Below are 18735 nucleotides of genomic sequence, written 5' to 3'. Positions count from 1 at the left end.
GAGGTTAGAATACAGCTGGAGGAATTTAACCCATTATATAAACTGACTTCAAATGTGCAAAGAGGGAAATCTGAGTTTCACTGGGTCCTGCAAACAGAGCAATATGGAACAAAGAGTTTTACTCCTCTGCAGATCATTTTTGTTCCAAAATTCCCTTTTTAGAGCATTCTAGCTGTGTGTTCATCGGGATTGTAAAACGGCCTGAAGAGTGATACCGCAGTCACTTCAGCAAGAAATGCCCCAACCACTATTTCCCCCAAATTTCTCTAATTAAACCCCTTCTCCAGGGGTTTGTTGGCTGTTTTCCCTCTCTGAATTTTTTCAGCACCAAAACAAAGCTCTGAGCATCATCTCTGCATCCCCACCAGCTCAAGCCCTACAGGATCCCCGTCTCCAGCAAACTGGGGGAGGAAATTTTTAAATAGGAAAATCCTCTGGAGAAGGGTTTGTCCTGGGGGATCATTTTCAGAGAGCAGAAAGAAGCCAGGAGGTCCCTTCCAACCAAACCATTCTGGGATTGTCTAAGTGCCTTTGAAAGAAATATTCCAGGAGGGCACAAAACGGAAAAAATAGTGGCACTATCCCAAAAAAAAAAAAAAAAAAAAAAAAAAAAAAAAAGGAAGCAGAGCAATAATGACACCATCCCCAAAAAATGTGTGTCTTGTTTTGATCAGTGAGTAAAGCTACAATCACCTGAGGCTTTCAAAGCACTTTACAAATATTAATCCTTAGGAGTTTGCCCATCTGAACTTTCTGGCTTCTAGGGGAAAACAACAACATATACAAAAAAAAAAAACCAAAAAAAAAAAAAAACCAAAAAAAAAAAAAAAAACACCACCAAAAAATCCCTCCCAAAACCTCAAAACAACAGAACAGGGATTGAATTATTCCTTACTGGAAAATGGAAATGAAAGCACAGAGCAAATAAAGCAGAGTTTCCCAAACACATTCTGAAGTGCCAATGGATGTGGATTGTGGGTCAGAAAAATATGGGACTGGCTGGATCAGAGATTAATTTATGCCTCAGAGCACAGGCCTGAGGAGTCTGAGGTGGCACAGAAACCCCAGTGAGGGTGGAGTCCAGAGGCAAAGAGATGAATCAGAAATGTGGAATAAACAGCCTTGGAACTGCACTTGATCACAATTCACTCTTGGAAATACACTTTCTCATAATGTGTTTGCACATGTATGTATACAGGTATATTTTATATATAATAGTGCATAAATATCTAGAAAATAACTCAAATCCCACAGACACTGACACAGCTGCAGTCCCAGAGCCCAAAACCCAGAGATTTTCTTGTGATAGTCACACCCTCAGATGTTTTGATATGAAAATGTCTCCTTTCAGTCCCCAGCAAGGAAGTGGTGATTTTGATTTTCACAACCACAGAGCCTGCAAGGAACCTGTGGGGCTAAAGCCAAAGCACATTTCCCCACAGGGCAGCAGTCAGGGACTTCAAAATCCTGAGCATGACAATGGGGATCAGGTTTGTATGGCAGATTTCATCCACGAAAAGGGGGCAGGAAAGGACAAAGTGGTCCACAGAGAGACTCTCTGCAATCCATTCCCTGTTTGGGCCGTGATCACAGAATCATGGTGATGCCTCAGGTTGAGCTTTTCTATTTTTCAGATTCTGTGCTGCTTTGGTGTGTGGGTCTGGGCTTCATATCAGGGGATGGTGAGCTCTCTGCACAGAGCAGGGAGACAAAACAATTCCTTCTCCAGCTGGGGACCAAGGACAAATGATCCAAATCTCAGGCCCAAGAGCACAAACAACGTGGAATGAAGAGAGAAAAACAAGCAGGATGGGACTACATGGGCTGGAGCTGGAATGGGAAAATGAACTCCAATGTGCCAATGGAGCAGAACTTATAAAAGTGAGAGCCCCCGTGAGCGGTTGTGCATTTTGTGACCATTTTGGTTCATCTTGGGTGCAGTCCTGGCTGGGCTCTTGTGCTGCCCAAGGTGGATCCACTGAGAAGATAATTTTAATAAATCCCTACTTTGTTCTTTAGCTGTCCAGTCTCTGTTCAAGGGCAGCCTTCACAAGGCATCAATGCAATGGTTTGGGTGGGAAGGGACCTTGGAGAACATCTGGACATGGACAGGGACACCTTCCACTGTCCCAGGCTGCTCCAAGCCCTGTCCAACCTGGCCTTGGGCACTGCCAGGGATCCAGGGACAACCACAGCTGCTCTGGGAAATCCACTCCAGGCCTTCCTCACCCTCCCAGGGAACAATTCCTTCCAAATATCCCACAAAAATCTCCCTTTTCCCAGTGGGAGCCATTCCCTGTGTCCTTGTCCCCAGTCCCTCTCCAGCTCTCCCTGGAGCCTTCTCCTCTCCAGGTGAGCACCCCCAGCTCTCCCAGCCCCGGGAGCATCCAGCTGGCTCCATGGGGTTTATCCCTAATTAACAGGGTTATTAACTCCACCAGTCATTATATAAACTGACTTTAAATGTGCAAAGAGGGAAATCTGAGTTTCACTGGGTCCTGCAAACAGAGCAATATGGAACAAAGAGTTTTACTCCTCTGCAGATCATTTTTGTTCCAAAATTCCCTTTTTAGAGCATTCTAGCTGTGTGTTCATCGGGATTGTAAAACGGCCTGAAGAGTGATACCGCAGTCACTTCAGCAAGAAATGCCCCAACCACTATTTCCCCCAAATTTCTCTAATTAAACCCCTTCTCCAGGGGTTTGTTGGCTGTTTTCCCTCTCTGAATTTTTTCAGCACCAAAACAAAGCTCTGAGCATCATCTCTGCATCCCCACCAGCTCAAGCCCTACAGGATCCCCGTCTCCAGCAAACTGGGGGAGGAAATTTTTAAATAGGAAAATCCTCTGGAGAAGGGTTTGTCCTGGGGGATCATTTTCAGAGAGCAGAAAGAAGCCAGGAGGTCCTCACTCAAGAGGAACAGCCCATCCCAGCAGCCCTGGTGACGCAGCTGTGCTGGAATGTCCTGGCACAGAATAATTAAATAATTAACCCCCCTTGCTCGGCGTGAGACGATCTCTACTAATTTAAATTAAATTCTCTGCTAATTTAGTAAATATGTTTTATTTACTAAATTTAAATTAATTTACTAAAATTAAATTGCTAAATTGAAATTACTAGATTTACTAAAATTACTAAATTTACTAAATTTTCTAAATTTAAATTATAATTCTCTACTAATTTAAAATTTATCAACTATTACAAACTCTAAAATAACAATTCAATATTATAATACTTAATAACCATATAATTTAATATATATTAGTAATTATGTATATTATCTAATTAATTCCTAATTATTATCAATTTCTTCTTCACTTCATACATTATTTTTACTCTAATGTTTCCTCATACTCATAACCAAAAAATATGAATAATAACAACTTATGTCATTATCTTGCATATTTCTATACAATTTTACAAAACAAAATTAATCAGTATTTTATTTCCCATATCAAGACCCATTCTTCACTTCCAAGATTTTAAAAAATCCTCCAATCCCTACAAAAATTCCTACAAAAACCATAAGTTTACTTCTGTTTTAACAAGTACAAAATCCAAATAAACTTCAATAAAAAATATAAAACTCACACAGGATTTAATGTGAGACCTTGAAAAAGGCTTCCACACTTAGGTGCTAGAAGCGAGAATGTGGATTTATAGTTTAAAGCAGAAACATGTTAAGCTAAGTAGAGGAAGGTTTAGAGTTTTAGAGTTTAAGATATAGAAAAAATAACAGTATTTACAAAGGTAACAAGAAGTTTTAGAGTGTAGTACTCTACATTTGTGTGTCATAACATGACTGGCTAAGAAAGCTCACACTGTAGCATGAGTCCATAAGATGAAATATTTAAAGATTGGGTCAAAAGCATAAATATCCTTTTTGGCAGTGTTTTATTAGTTAATAAATCCTTAAAAGGTTTTGTAACTAGAGGTCTTGTGACCTTCTGAGCCATGTGGTGAAGATGTGAGCCAAACTCACCCTTCCTGCCTATATAAAATATAAGAAAAATAAATGGCACCATCTAAAGCAACCCAGAGGTCCCAGCTTTAATTCATTCAAAATTCCCACAAGACCCCACCCCATCCAGGGTAACAGATTATTTGGTTCCTTTTGGGGTTCCTGGCACTGCAACAGCTCAAAATTGCATGTTTTTTAACTAATATAAGATAATGAGACTTAAAGAAGCTGTTTCTACTTAAGTGCCTCTACCTCACTTTATAAATTTTATACATTATCAGTTTTACAGTCACTTTATAAGATTAAATAATCAACTGACTCCAAATTTCAGTAGCCAGGTATAATCTCTGGGAACACAGAGTTTTCTGATTGTTACAAAAAAAATTATTGCACTTTTCACCTAAAACCAAGTTGGGATTTTTAAATTTTTTTTTTTGGGGGGGGGGGTTAAGGTTTTTTGTTTGTTTTCATTTGAGGTTTTTTTGTTTGTTTGTTTTGTTGTTGTTTTTAAGATTTTTACATTCTGAGCAGCATCTACACTGAGAGGAAGGAAACTGTAGAGAACAGCAGTAGTAAGAATCAAAAAGCACTTTTGCTGCTCCAGTACAATTTGAAAAAGGAATTATCTGGTTTACAACTCCTCACCTTCCACAATTACCTCTAATGGTGGCAGCACACCAGACAATGCTCTGAAACTGAAGTAATTCCATTTATTAGCATGACAAGCAGCAGTTCTACCCTTCTGAGTGCTTCCTGCCTGCCAGGGAATATTCAGAGCACCACAAAATCATGGAATGGTTTGGGTGGGAAGGGACCTGCTCATCTCCTTCCAGCCCTGCCATGGCAGGGACACCTTCCACTGTCCCAGGCTGCTCCAAGAGATGTTGGGAGTGATCTTAGGGAAACTCCCAGATTTTCCCATAAATCCTGTTCCAAAAGGAAAACATGGACCCCAACAGATCTCTAAGTTACAGCAGGAGTAGCAACAACTTTGCTTTTGCAAGCCCAGCTCAGGTCAGAGTGGTGCAGGTCAATGTGACAGAGGAGGTGTCTAAAATATGAGGGTGAACTTTGAATTTCTGGTTTGAGGGGAAGTGTTTCTTCTATATTTTTCATATAGAAAAATCTACATTCTGAATGCAAGCAGCTGTGAGAGCTGGGCAGCCTGCAGGCAAACCCCCAGGTTCTTTAAGGGGCTGAAAGAAATATTCTGTGGAGGATATTTCACCTTCCTGGCAGGTGGAAGCCTTCTAACAATGGTGCATATCTGTCACATTAAGGAGAATAAATATTTGCCAGGAAGAAGGAAGCTCCGAAGACCAGCCTGATGACCAGGAGCCATTATTTCTCTTATTATTTGTACCTATTAAAGAAAAATTTCCTCCCATGATTGGTCATTTAAGGTCATGAATATTTGAAAAGATCTGCATTTCATCTCCTTTGGGGCGAAGAGTGGGGGTTTGAACAACACAAGAAATTGTTTAAATGCAAGACAAATTAGGAAGAACCAGTCCATGTGCACTTATTCCCATCTCCCCCCACATTTCACAGGCCGAAGGTGGATTGAGAGTTGTTTTTCAGACTGGACTATCCCAGACATCTCAGGGAAGGATGACAAAAATATCCTTGCACAGAGCAGCGAGGTGACAGCGCTGACAACAGCACCTCCAGCACACCGAGAGCCTGGGCTTATCTCCCAACTGCTTCCTCCCAGCTTATCAGAGGCTGCACAACCTCCCTTTACTGCCAAACAGCCCTGGCAAACAGAAAATATCAGACTTGGTCAGAAAGGCCCCAGAGCTGGCTGGAATACCCAGCCCTGTGCAGAAGCCATCCTTTTCCCTGTTTCCAGCCATTCCCTGTTTCCCATGAGCTGCACAGGGAAGGGTCACTGTCCACCTCGCCACACACCTCCAGGTGCCTGCTGCTGCAGCCTGGGCTCACAGAATCCCAGAATATCCTGAGCAGGGATCACAGGGATCAAATCCAGCCCCTGTCCCTGCCCAGCCACCCCAACACCCCCACCCTGAGCATCCCCGGCAGCGCTGTCCAAACGCTCCTGCAGCTCTGGCAGCCTTGGGGCCGGGACCATTCCCTGGGGAGCCTGGGCAGTGCCAGCACCCTCGGGGGGAAGAACCTTTCCCTGAGCTCCGTGCCAAGCCCTGGCCCAGCTCCAGCCCTTCCTGGGCTCCTGTCCCCATCCCAGAGCAGAGCTCAGCCCCTGCCCCTCTGCCTCCCCTCGGGAGGAGCTGCAGCCCCCGAGGAGCCTCCCCTCAGTCTCCTGTGCTGCAGCTGAACGAGCCAAGTGCCCTCAGACCCTTCCCCAAGTTTGCATCCCTGAGCAGGCTGGAAAGGTCAGGCAGCAGTGGGGAACAGGCTCAGGAAGGACACACTGCTCTCCCTGCCCATCCCTGTGGTGACACAGTTCTGTCCTGGGCTCTGGAGACACTGGTGAGATGTCAGGTTAAACCCTTTGCTGACCCAGAGATGGGGCAATGACAGGTGTTTTAAAAACTTTTATTCCATTTTCAGTCTCATGACAAAGGTGAGACAATACAGATGTTATAATTCACACCAACTATTCCCTAATTACAATACACTAATTACTAAATTAACTAACTAACTAACTAAATAAATAAACTAAATAAATAAACTAAAATAAATAAATATATATATAAATATATATATATAATATATATATAAAAACTAAAATAAATAAATAAAATATAAATAAAATAAATATATATACTATATAATTATAAATAAAGTAAAATAAAATAAAATATTAAAAAATAATTAACTAAATAAATAAATAAAACTAAAAGTGTTTCTTTCTGTCAGGCTTTGAGAATTTTCTACAAATCCATTTCCCACATTGAGACCCTGTCCCACCATGGTCATGAGGTGATGGAGAGAGAAACGCCACTTTTATTTGGAGTTCCTGTGCCTTGTTAAGCAACCTTGTTCATACACCAAATAAAGGATAATTAATAAATCATCTAATTTTGAAACTGCCCATTACCAGCCAGTAACTGAACCCATCCTAGGAACCATCAGCACTAAGCCAACGCACACATCATCAAGCATCAGCTCAGGATCACATCTTGGAGAAAGCCAAGAAGGGAACAGAAGAAGAATCCCAGAATGGTTTGGGTTGGAAAGGGCCTTAAAGCTCATCCTGTTCTGCCTCCTTCCACCTTCCACCAGACCAGGTTGCTCCAAGCCCCATCCAGCCTGGCCTGGAACACTTCCAGAAAGCCTCAGCTTCCCTGGGCAACCTGTGCCACAGCCTCATCACTCACACAGGGAGCAATTCCTTCCTTATATTTCATCTAAACCTCCTCTCTTTCAGTTTAAAGCCATTTCCTTTCACAGGAGTTGATGCTCCACTCCAACAGCACCTAAAACACAAGAAATCCTGTGTGCAAAAGCATCACCAGATGCTCAGGTCTGTTCTAGAAGACACTCATCCATCATAAATAACCCTCACAAATTTGGGGAACACAGTAACTCCCACCAGCATTGCACTGAGGCCCTCACTGGATTGCTGAGTAGCACTGCTGGATGTCTCTATATAATAGTAATAATAATAATAATAATAATAATAATAATAATAATAATAATAATAATAATTATTATTATTATTATTATTATTATTATTATTCAGTGCTCAGTGCCCTGGTTTCTCCAATCACTGCCTTAGGGAAAAAAAAGGGCCTTGTCAAATGTCCCACTCTGTCCCTGCTCAGCTGCACAAGGGCAGGGCAGGGCAGGGTTTTACCTGTCAGTGTGAGGCTGCTTTATCTAAAGCCTCCAGGACTCCCAGACACCAGAGGTCAGAAGAACGAGAATAACTGATATAATTCCCTGGGCAGGGTGAATGTTTAATCAGCTGTATGTTAAGCCAGAAATTCTCCAGAACAGTTCCAGGGTTGTCATGGTGGCAGTGGGATCTTGAGCTGATACTAAGGAACAGTCTGACAATGACTAACCAGGTGGTTGTTAAGGAAATTGCTAATTCTGCTGAGGTTGTTTGCCTATAATCATTCCACCCTCGCTTTTTCCCCCTTCTCTCCTCTTCCCCTGATGTTTCTTGTCAGTCTTAACTAGTGACACCTCCAGAAGAGGCATCCTTAATTACGGGCTCCATTCAGTAGGACCCTTTGCCTCCTGTTAACCTCAAAGAACCACCAGCCACGTAATCCCAGACAAATTCCTGAATTACTGGTGCCTCCCTCCCCACACGACTTCATCCTTGTGCTTCCAAACCCGTGGGGCACTTCCAAGACTCAGCCACGGAGACAGACCCATCTTTCTTCACACCTGGATTTGCTCCTGATGTGTGGAGCCCACAAGGATCCCCTCATCCCCAGCACGGCTGCAAACGGGATGTTTGTGAGGTTGCAGCATGGGTTTGGTTCCTGATGGGAAAGGGAAAATGTGCACTCCAAAGCTCATTGGGAGAGAAGTAAATCCAGCCAGGATGCTCTTCTCTAATAATAATAATAATAATTTTCTGTGCCAAACAGCAATTCCTGGGATTTGAACTGCTCTGAAAGCCCTGGAAGGTGAGCCCTGCTGCTCTGGCTTTGAGAGGGAGCCAGGAAATCTCACAGAGTCATGGAAAGATTTGGGTTGGAAGGGACCATGAAGCTCATCCCATCCCACCCCTGCCATGGCAGGGACACCTTCACTATCCCAGGCTGCTCCAAGCCCTGTCCAGCCTGGTCTTGGACACTTCCAGGGATGAGGCAGGCACATCTTCTCTGGAAAACCTTTGCCTCACCCTCCTGACAGCAAAGAATTTCTTTGGTTATTAAACCTAAATTTCCTCTCTTTCAGTTTCAACCCATTCCCCCTTGTCCTGCCACTCCTGATTCAGAGATGCTGAACACAGTGCCATCCCCTGAACTTCTGCTTTGTTCCTGCTCATGTTCCACGTTTTCTTTGCCAGGGTGAGACTTTGTAAGGATCAGAGATGCCTTGAAGAAGTCAGAGCATGCAGTCACACCCTGATGTCTCAGGTTTGAGCTTTTCTATTTTTCAGATTCTGTTCTGCTTTAGTGTGTGGGTCTGGGCTCCATGTCAGGGGATGGTGAGCTCTCTGCACAGAGCAGGGAGACAAAACAATTCCTTCTCCAGCTGGGGACCAAGGACAAATGATCCAAATCTCAGGCCCAAGAGCACAAACAGCGTGGAATGAAGAGAGAAAAACAAGCAGGATGGGACTGCATGGGCTGGAGCTGGAATGGGACAATGAACTCCAATGTGCAAATGGAGCAGAACTGATCAAAATGAGAGCCCCCAGGAGCGCTCATGCATTTTGTGACCATTTTGGGTTGTGCTGCCCAAGGTGGATCCATTGAGGCCTCTTAATAAATCCCTCCTTTATTCCTAGCTCTGTCCAGTCTCTGTTCTAGGTCAGCCTTCACAAGGCATCACCCCTGCCAGGGGAGACAGGGACGTGTCTCGAGCTGCTCCTCCTCAGAGCCTGCACACAGGCACCTGCTGCTCTTTGTCCTCACACACATCCACACATTCTGCACATGATGCCAAAGAAAAACTCCCTCACACAGGGTAAAAAAAAATAAAAAAATTGTGGAACCTGGCTGGTGGGAATATGCACCAGTGAGCTAAATGCGGCATCAGGGAGGAATATCTCTACAGACAATATAATTAATATTTCTGTCAGCTTCTTGCTGAGGATTTCTTTCAGATTTGGTACAAGAAAACAAAGCATCTGATTTTTGTTTGCATATTCTTTATATGAAAGTCATTATTGGTGCAGCATTCTGTGACCTGTTCCTTTGACTGCAATGTTCTGTCATTAACCTCTTGCAAAGTTTCCTCCCACGACACATTTGTACAACACTGAGACTTCTCTGACATTTATTAAGCTCAGAAAAACAAATTCCTAATACTCAGGGAAAAAGCAAACTGATGAATTGCCTTTAAATGACTTTTCAAATGCCTTCATTTGGGATTTCTACAGCTCTTCACTCCCGTGGAACATCAGGAAATACCCAAGGGAATAACATGAAGTTGGGTCAGGGCATTGGGATGGATCTCAGACAAAGGTTGTTCTGTGATTTTATGACCACATCAAGGAACCAAAACAGTTTCTAAAGTTCTGTTTGGGAAACTTCTTTCTTCTGTCGCAATTTAAAATACACCTTTTAACTTTATTGCTGGGCAGACACTGCCTAACCCCTGCAGTGACATAAGTGAGCAGGAATACTGTGGGAAGAGTTTCTCATTCACTGACATGAAAACACATGTCTAGACATAACTACGGGTTATTTTAACACTCAGCTGAATTAACAACATTTAAACTTTTCTAGAAATCGCCATCTTTCATAAAACATCACCCAAAGCTGAAAGCAAGTTTCTTTTTTTTTTCTCCTTCCCCCATTACCTGGAAATAATTTGTGTATTAACATGTCCTGAAATCATATCTGAAATGCAAACATTGCCATCTCTTATAAAACATCACCAAAAGTTGAAATGGATTTGTTTTTTCTGCTTCCCCCACTGAATGAAAATAATTTGTGTATTAATATGACCCTGAAATAATTTCCTCTCATGCTTTGTGTGCTAAGAAAAGGGACTCTAGGAAGTGCCCTGAACAAATGGATTCCTCTTTGCTCAGGGAGTTAAGGTTTGTGAAGGAAGGTTTTGTCATCTATTTATGAATTTATGGATAATTATTCCATAAGCTGCTTGGATTCATTCCTCTGTTTAGGGGTCCATGGTTTGTGCTGAAGGAAGGTTTTGTCATCTATTTATGTATTTATAGATAATTAATCCATAAACTGCTTGGATTCCTGTGTTTAGTGGTCTATAGTTTGTGATGAAGGAAGGTTTTGTCACCTATTTATTAATTTATGGATAATTAGTCTATAAGCTGCTTGGATTCCTCTGTTAAGGGGTCCACAGTTTGTGCTGAAGGAAGGTTTTGTCACCTATTTATTAATTTATGGATAATCAATGCATAAGCTGCTTGGATTCCTGTGTTTAGGGGTCCATAGTTTGTGCAGAAGGATGGTTTTGTCACCCATTTATGAATTTATGGATAATTAATCCATAAACGCTTGGATTCCTGTGTTTAGGGGTCCATGGTTTGTGCTGAAGGAAGGTTTTGTCACCCATTTATGAATTTATGGATAATCAATCCATAAACGCTTGGATTCCTGTGTTTAGGGGTCCATGGTTTGTGCTGAAGGAAGGTTTTGTCACCCATTTATGAATTTATGGATAATCAATCCATAAACACTTGGATTCCTGTGTTTAGGGGTCTATAGTTTGTGCTGAAGGATGGTTTTGTCACCCATTTATGAATTTATGGATAATCAATCCATAAACGCTTGGATTCCTGTGTTTAGGGGTCCATGGTTTTGCTGAAGGAAGGTTTTGTCACCCATTTATGAATCTATGGATAATCAGTCCATAAACGCTTGGATTCCTGTGTTTAGGGGTCCATGGTTTTGCTGAAGGAAGGTTTTGTCACCCATTTATGTATTTATGGAGAATTACTCCCTAAGCTGCTCGGACAGACACATCCCAACGTGGGAAAGCCGGCACGTTCCCAGACAATAAGCTGGATTTGTGAGTGTTTGAACAAAGGAATAAAGACTTGCCAGTCCAAATAAAACTTGCCAGTCCAAATAAGACAAAACAACGCGGCTGGAAGCGCAGATTACAGACAGAAACCTCCCCTGCGTGTCAAATATCGGCAACGCCATCCCGGATCCCGATGGATCCCAATCCCCGAGCCCGGGCGAGCACGCTGGGCTCCCGCTGGCCGGCATCCAGCCCTGCACTGCGCTGGCATTTGTTCCGAGGGAGGCAGGGCAAGGAGGGAGAACTGGGGTTAAATATAACTCGGTAGCCTCCAGCAGAAACTCCGGCGGAGGAGCCGAGCGGGCGGGACCCGCCTGTTGAATCAGCAGCACGCCCGGACTCCGCTTTTAGCTCGGCGAGGGCTAAAAGCGAGCGGGGGAAATGGGCTGGAATACGCCAAAAGCTGCTCTGTTTACGGGCCTCTACCGGCGGGGAAAACATGTTGTGATTAAACGTGGCAGCTGTCGGTGCTCCGAGGTGTTACAAGCAGGGGCTATTTAAAGACAATGACTGGCGCCGTCTATTCTGCCGCGACTGTGGCAGCCCCGAAGTTATTTCGTGGCAGAAAGTGGCTTTTAGTGGCAGGGAATACTCTCAGCTGGAGGATTTCCCCCAAAAGCCAGGACAAATGATGTCATCAGAGGCACTGGCTGCTCGATGACTACAGAATCCCAGAATAGGATGGGATGGAAGGGAGCTGAAATCCCACCCTGTCCCACGGGCAGGGACACCTTCCACCAAGCCGTGTCCAACCTGGCCTTGGACACTTCCAGGGATGGGTCTGATCGTGTTTACACACACGAAAGGACACAGAAAGTGTATTTCTGATGTACCTTCCCGTACCTAACACACAATTTAACAGCAACTCTCTCTAGACCACACTCAGCCTTAAATCTTGGGATGGGTGACCCCATCCCTCACTCCCAGCCCGGCTCCAGGGGCTCTGTGTGGTGCCAAGTCCCTTGATGAAGGAGGGCCTCCATTTATAGGCCAAATCTACAAGTTTATATGGCAATCCTAACATTTATAAGGCAATGCTACAAATTTATAAGGCACTCCTACAAATTTATATGGCAGTCCTACAAATTTATATGGCAGTCCTACAAATTTATATGGCAGTCCTACAAAACACTCCTTGAGAGGGTGGAGCTGATGCTAAAGGAAAAGACCCCAGAGTGCTGCCTGCGGTCTCACCCCCTCTCCAGGTGCTGCAGATTTCCCAGTGGCTCAGACCCCTCCTCAGGAGCAGAGCTGGCTCTTGGGGCCCCAGGACAGGGACACAGACAGGGACACGCTCCTGTGAGAGGAATTAATGAGATGCAAATGGCTCAGCAGGGAGATGCAAAGCAGGGGTGGCTGCGAGGGACCTGGCTCTGCCTTTCCTCTGTGGCAGTGGATGCTCCTGTCCCCATCCCCAGGCGCACTGGGATCATTCCTGTTTTACAAGAAGCAAGCAGGGACAAAGAAATTCCAGCTGTCAACTCCTTCTGTCTGTGCTTTCAGCCTTCAGGCCAAGATCCTGTTGTTACCTGAGAACCCAGATTCCGATTAAAAAGATGAGCAGTTCCAAACCTCGTGGTTATGGGAACAGCTCTGACAACACCAACTCCAAACAACAAAGCCCTGGAGCCTGCCCACAGCTGTGTAACCCCAAGGCAAACGCATCTCACAGAATTCCGATACATCTCCCCTCCCCTGGGGGAGAGGTAAAGACACAGCTGGATGTGTTGGGTTTTTTTAAAACATGAGCTGTGATTTTCATGTATCCTACAAAGTCCTACAAGGTCCTGCTTTGGGGGTTTTGCCTCACCAGCCACCCAGAAATCAAACTCTTCATGCCAAACTCTCTCAGCAGACACAGTCAGAGGTTGATTCAACCCGTCTTGAACGAGGTAACCATGAAAGAGCCTCCCAAAATGCTTCCCCTTCTACTAAAAGTGCCACTTGAAAATAAAACCTGACACTGAAGCAAACTCAGACAGAAAAGTGAAACAGCACAGGGGGAGAAGGAAGCCCAGGAGCTTAAGGTTGGTATTTAGAGACTGAATTTTTTTTTCTTTTCTCTAAGCCAGACGTTACTTTCTATTCTCAAATGATTTGTAACCAAGAGAGAGTTGAAAAGTTTGGGCAGAAGCAGATGAAAAAAGCCTCGACTAAATGATTCTGAAGCTGAGCTCTCAGTTTAACCTACCAGTTAAAAGCCTCGGTTTAAGGACATTCCAAATGCAAAAAGGTAAAGTAGATTTAACAATATTTAATAAAATTATTATTAATTCTGCTTTTTAATTAGTAAGTCTCGCCTCCTCCAACAGCAAAGCCAAAATAAAGGCTTCGGAGTGCTATCTAAGTAAAAAGAGTGGAAACATTTAATCAGGCAGCGGGAACTCACGCTTGAAACAGTCACGTCCACAAAATCCCACTCTAACAGGAGATGAATCTTGTTTCACAACACACTTTATTCAAAACCAACAGCAGAAACCACATCAAGAACACACGGCAGATGCTTGCAAATAGGTCTCGCTGCGATTTCCCCTCGTTTCTAAAACCGACTCGAGAGCGAGCGCCGGGATCTCCCAGCTCTGGCAAACTCCAGGGACGAGCTGGAGTTGAAACCACCTCCCTCCACCCCCAAAGAGGAGGAGGAGGAGCGCTCGGGGGGGTCGGGGACAGCGGGAAGAGAGGGACGGGGGCAGCATGGAGAGAGGGAGAGCACGGAAAGAGGGAAAGCACGGAGAAGGGCACGGGGACAGTACGGAGCGGTGCTGACTCCGACCCCAGCGGAGCGGCTGCCCTGGGCCCCCTCCCGACCCTGAGCGGACAATTTGGGGCTCGCACCCCGCGGACCGGGTGGGACCCCCAGGCAGTGCCGCGTCCCCGCCGCCCGCGGAGCCGGGAGCGGCGGAGCTCCGGGCAGCCCCGCGGAGCCGGGAGCGGCGGAGCTCCGGGCAGCCCCGCGGAGCCGGGAGCGGCGGAGCTCCCGGCAGCCCCGCGGAGCCGGGAGCGGCGGAGCTCCGGGCAGCCCCGCGGAGCCGGGAGCGGCGGAGCTCCGGTCAGCCGCGCGGAGCCGGGAGCGGCGGAGCGCGGGGGCCGCGGCCCCCCCGCCGGCCGGGCGGTGTCGGTTCCCGTGCCCGGGCGGGGCCGCGCTGCGGGCGGTGCCCCAGGGCAGCGGCACCGGCCCGGGGAGGGGGAGCCCGGGGCGGTTCGGCGGCGCCGCCTCCGCCGCTCCCCCGCTCCCAACTTTCCGGGGGCGGCGCGACCGGAGCCCCCCGCCCCGGCGCGCAGCGGGACCGCGCATCCCGCGCCGGGACAAGCGGGGTCGGCGCCGCCGGCCCGCACCGCGCCGGCCCCGCGGAGGACTCGGAGACCGCGCACATCCCTGCACCCCCGCCTCCCCGGCCGCGGCCCCACATCCAGCCCGTCACGGGGCGGCCCCGCTCACCTGCCGTCCCCGCCGGCTGCCGCGGGCTGCGCTGGGCTCCGGCCGCCGGGGCCGCGCGTTGCCGCCGTTGGCAAGTAACAGTCTCCAGGGCTACGGTCACTATGGCGCCGGGCGCCGGGTCTCGAGGCAACTGTTGCTACCCCGGCCCCGCGCGTCACCGCCCGGCCCCGCCCCGAGGAGGCGTGCCCGGCGCTTCACCGCTGCCCATTGGCGCAGCGCCTGCCCGTCACGCGGGGGGGCGGGACGCGTGGCGGGAGGGCCAATGGCGTGGAGGAGGGGGCGTGGCCAGCGGTTGGCGCGCGGTTTGGCGCCTCGGCGCGGGGCGGGGCCGGGCGCGTGACGCGCGCGCGCGCGCGCGGGGGGGGGGGGGAGGGCGGTGTGGGGGGGGCGTGAGGGGGCGGGGCCGGCCCGATGAGTTCACCTCAATAAATCACCCCCAAAAATAAAAAAAATTAAGAAAAAAAGTTTATTTTCCCGCTGTTAAGCATTACGAAAGGGCGGGCCGCCGCTGGGGGGTTGCTGGGGTTTTATTTTGCGGCCCCTTTCCACGTGACATCAAGCCGTCGTCATGGCGACGGGGCGTGACGTCACCGACAACAACGCGCGGGGTGGGAGCGGGTGGGGAAAGCGGGATTTGGGGCGAATCGGGGGAATATCGGTGAATTACTGCTCCCGCCCGCCCGGGATGCGGCTCCGGCAGCGCCCGGAGCTGGGGGGAGGCGGGGGCATGGGGGAGAGGCGGCAGCAGCGCCCTGGGACAGAAAATGGTCATCCCCGGGCTGGGATGGCGAGCCCGGGATGGGATGGCGAGCCCGGGATGGGATGGCGAGCCCGGGATGGGATGGAGAGCCCGGGATGGGATGGATAGCCCGGGATGGGATGGCGAGCCTGGGATGGGATGGAGAGCCCGGGATGGGATGGAGAGCCCGGGATGGGATGGAGAGCCTGGGATCGGATGGATAGCCTGGGATGGGATGGAGAGCCCCGGGATGGGATGGAGAGCCCCGGGATGGGATGGAGAGCCCGTGATGGGATGGAGAGCCCCGGGATGGGATGGCGAGCCCGGGGCTGGGATGGAGAGCCCCGGGATGGGATGGAGAGCCCGGGCTGGGATGGCGAGCCCGAGATGGGATGGCAAGCCATGGGATGGGATGGAGAGCCCCAGGATGGGATGGAGAGCCCGGAATGGGATGGAGAGCCCGGGATGGGATGGAGAGCCCCGGGATGGGATGGAGAGCCCCAGGATGGGATGGAGAGCCCGGAATGGGATGGAGAGCCCAGGAATGGGATGGAGAGCCCGGGATGGGATGGAGAGCCCCGGGATGGGATGGAGAGCCCGGGCTAGGATGGCGAGCCCGGGGCTGGGATGGCGAGCCCGGGATGGGATGGAGAGCCCGGGATGGGATGGAGAGCCCCAGGATGGGATGGAGAGCCCGGGCTAGGATGGCGAGCCCGGGGCTGGGATGGCGAGCCCGGGGCTGGGATGGCGAGCCCGAGATGGGATGGAGAGCCCGAGATGGGATGGATAGCCCGGGCTGGGATGGCGAGCCCGGGATGGGATGGAGAGCCCCGGGATGGGATGGAGAGCCCCGGGATGGGATGGAGAGCCTGGAATGGGATGGCGAGCCATGGGATGGGATGGAGAGCCATGGGATGGGATGGAGAGCCTGGAATGGGATGGCGAGCCCGAGATGGGATGGCGAGCCCGGGATGGGATGGAGAGCCCCGGGATGGGATGGTGAGCCCGGGATGGGATGGAGAGCCCCGGGATGGGATGGCGAGCCCGGGCTGGGATGGTGAGCCCGAGATGGGATGGTGAGCCCCAGGATGGGATGGAGAGCCCGGGATGGGATGGAGAGCCATGGGATGGGATGGAGAGCCCAGGGCTGGGATGGCGAGCCATGGGATGGGATGGAGAGCCCCGGGATGGGATGGATAGCCCGGGATGGGATGGATAGCCCGGGATGGGATGGAGAGCCCCGGGATGGGATGGATAGCCCGGGCTGGGATGGTGAGCCATGGGATGGGATGGCGAGCCCCAGGATGGGATGGAGAGCCCGGGATGGGATGGAGAGCCCGGGATGGGATGGAGAGCCCGGGATGGGATGGATAGCCCAGGGCTGGGATGGCGAGCCATAGGATGGGATGGAGAGCCCGGGATGGGATGGATAGCCTGGGATGGGATGGAGAGCCCCGGGCTGGGATGGAGAGCCCGGGCTGGGATGGTGAGCCATGGGATGGGATGGCGAGCCCCGGGATGGGATGGTGAGCCTGGGATGGGATGGCGAGCCCGGGATGGGATGGAGAGCCCGGGATGGGATGGAGAGCCCGGGCTGGGATGGCGAGCCCCGGGATGGGATGGTGAGCCATGGGATGGGATGGAGAGCCCCGGGATGGGATGGTGAGCCTGGGATGGGATGGCGAGCCCGTGCTGGGATGGCGATCCTGGGCTCAGATGGCGGCAGGAGGACGTGGAACTGCCGGAGAGTGTCCAGAGAAAGCCACGGGGATGCTCCGGGGCTGGCAGAGCTGGGGGTGCTCACCTGGACAAGAAATGGCTCTGGGGAGAGCTCAGAGCCCTTGCAGATCCAAGTCCTGTAATTTAAAGCCAAGGTGTTTGAGCAGTGCCCTTGATTTCAGCGAGAACAGAAATGTGTTCAGGTGTGTTCAGTTTTTGGGGAGCCAGGGCTGGAACCAGGAACGGGGGACTGAAATAATCTGCTTTGCTTCTGTGCTCTGGAGCCAGGCTGGGAGAGCTGCGGGTGCTCCCCTGGAGAGGAGAAGGCTCCAGGGAGAGCTCAGAACCCCTTGCAGGGCCTGAAGGGGCTCCAGGAGAGCTGGAGAGGGACTGGGGACAAGGCCTGGAGGGACAGGACACAGGGAATGGCTTCCCACTGGAAAAGTGACATTTAGATGGGGAAAAAAAAATCCCATTTCGATGGGATATTGGGAAGAAATTGTTCCCTGGCACAGCTTGGATCCCTGGCAGTGCCCAAGGCCAGGCTGGATGGTTCTTCACTCCCCACATCCCCTCCTGTTTTATTTTGTCAATGAAACCCAGCCCAGGCTCCAGGTCGCTCTCATATTTTTTGAATGCAGGTGCTGCCAAGGAAAGCAGCATTTTTTATAAAGCTTTACGTAATATCTCTGTTTGTGGGGTTTTTATGGGTTTTTCCCCTACGGTTAAACTCAGCAGAATCCCCACCACTTGCTCTGAAAAATCCCCGTCAGGTGTTTCACAATTTCCAGGATCACTTTCCTGACACGTAATTAAAAATAAAAAATAAAAAAAAAAAAAGCTTTTATGATGTATTTTTTTCTGCAACGTTTTCTGAAAAGTATGTCCCAGCCTCAGCCAAGGAAGTGTGTGGAATTTGTACCCATGGAGACTCCAATAACACAGCCTGCTCCAAACACCACAGGATTATTACTTTTCTTACCTAATGCTTCGGGAAAGGAGTTACTGGAAAAGGAAGTGACTGAGCAAGGCAATTTAAATTGGAGACACTGGTTAGAGTGCAGATTTGGGGTTGCTGTTCCTGCTTTTGGGAGATTACCACGAGAATTACGCTGGAAAAATTCATGGAGTTGTGTGTCTGACCACCACTGAGTGAGTTTTGAGAAGCTCCTGAGAAAAATCATTCTTATTCTTAATGGGTTGTAGATGCTTGAGCCAGAGATATTTAAAAAGAACAACTTTTAGGTGAGTGACACAT

The 18735-nt window shown here is 49.0% G+C and overlaps 1 protein-coding gene across 6 annotated transcripts in view; it reads right to left on the bottom strand.

Annotated features, from left to right (window-relative positions):
* Nucleotides 1–15154, bottom strand: part of RFX2 (regulatory factor X2) — a 79612-nt gene extending 64458 nt beyond the window's left edge. For 2 of the 6 annotated variants that reach the window (XM_068173680.1, XM_068173685.1), the window contains exon 1: nucleotides 15020–15152. The gene's annotated coding sequence lies outside the window, so the exon portion shown is untranslated. Of the gene's footprint in view, nucleotides 1–15019 lie in introns of all 6 variants that reach the window. The other 4 variants (XM_068173682.1, XM_068173683.1, XM_068173684.1 and 1 more) reach the window with 4 other exon arrangements.
* Nucleotides 15155–18735: the final 3581 nt, after the last annotated feature.

Source organism: Anomalospiza imberbis, chromosome 27 (assembly GCF_031753505.1).
Source record: "Anomalospiza imberbis isolate Cuckoo-Finch-1a 21T00152 chromosome 27, ASM3175350v1, whole genome shotgun sequence".
NCBI classification, from domain to species: Eukaryota; Metazoa; Chordata; class Aves; order Passeriformes; family Viduidae; genus Anomalospiza; species Anomalospiza imberbis.
Note: the sequence above shows the minus strand (reverse complement) of the source record. Positions and strands in the feature narration are given on the sequence as shown.